Below are 1,197 nucleotides of genomic sequence, written 5' to 3'. Positions count from 1 at the left end.
AAAACTGTGTAGCTAGTGTTAGATCATTTATATACATTAGAAATAGCAGGGGGCCAAGGATGCTGCCCTGGGGAATACCAGATAATACTGGCAATGGATCAGAAATAACATTGCAGACTTTAACATGTTGAAAGCGATTACGTAGGTAGTTATTAAACCAGTTCCAGAGGTTTCCTGTTATTCCATAATTTGATAGTTTAACTAAGAGCTTGCTGTGGGATACACTATCTAAAGCTTTACGAAAATCTAGATAAATAGAGTCAATTTGGTGACCTTGGGAAGTAGCTTTGAAAATATTGTTCAAATACAGCAAAAGTTGTTGGGTGGTTGACCTACCAGGCAAGAATCCAAACTGACAGGTAGTAACATTATTAAGTACATGATCAATGATTTTGTTGTAGATAAGAGTTTCTAAAACTTTTGATGTGTTACATAGAAGGGAAATAGGTCTGTAATTCTTTACGGATGATCGATCAGCTGATTTGTAGACTGGTACCACTAGATGAACTTTCCATTCTTGGGGGATAACACCAAATGCCAAACTTAAGTTGAACAGGTGGCATAATGGATGGGTGAGTGATGGAGCACAATATTTGAGAATTTTGGGGCTAATAGAGTCAATTCCTGTAGCTTTGTTGGGATCAAGCTGACTTAAAACTGAATACACTTCTTCTTCAGTAAAGGCCAGTGAGTTCATTTCATTAGAATGTGAAGTTGCATTCGCATACTGTGGTGTTGTAGAAGGTGGAGTAAAAACCGAATAGAAATATTGATTAAAAAGATTTACTCTAGAGATGCTGTTGTTAGCTGAGGTAGCATCAAGGTGGATGGTGGGTGGGATTGTGGCTGACTTTGTAAAACTTCTTATGTAATGGTATATTGCAGGATTAGAAGAATTGGCATAGTTGGTAATGAGTGTAGTTTCGTAGTTGGACTTAGCAACAGCTGCACTTTGTTGGAACATTTCTTCAGCATGATTTAGTCGACTTGCATTGTGTTCAGAAGGTGAACACTTGTGCTTTCTTCTCAGGGTATGCAAACACTTCAATTGATGTCGTAGATCTCTGCTAAACCACTTGGGGTACTGTTTAGAACGGATTTGTATTTTGGGAATAAATAACATCATGGCTTCATGAATAATAGACTTAATCATATCCCATACCGTTTAAGGTACAGAAACGCAACCAAAGAGTTTCG

At 37.7% G+C, this 1,197-nt stretch overlaps 1 long non-coding RNA gene across 1 annotated transcript; it reads left to right on the top strand.

The window, feature by feature from the left end:
• Positions 1-337: 337 nt before the first annotated feature.
• LOC136243704 (uncharacterized) lies at positions 338-794 on the top strand. Its single transcript, XR_010694964.1, has 3 exons — positions 338-572; positions 631-687; positions 742-794. It is a non-coding gene; the product is annotated as an uncharacterized lncRNA (long non-coding RNA).
• Positions 795-1,197: the final 403 nt, after the last annotated feature.

The sequence above is a fragment of the Dysidea avara genome, chromosome 2 (assembly GCF_963678975.1).
Source record: "Dysidea avara chromosome 2, odDysAvar1.4, whole genome shotgun sequence".
Classification (NCBI taxonomy): domain Eukaryota; kingdom Metazoa; phylum Porifera; class Demospongiae; order Dictyoceratida; family Dysideidae; genus Dysidea; species Dysidea avara.
The sequence above is the reverse complement of the archived record's forward strand: the minus strand, read 5'-3'. Positions and strand labels throughout refer to the sequence as shown.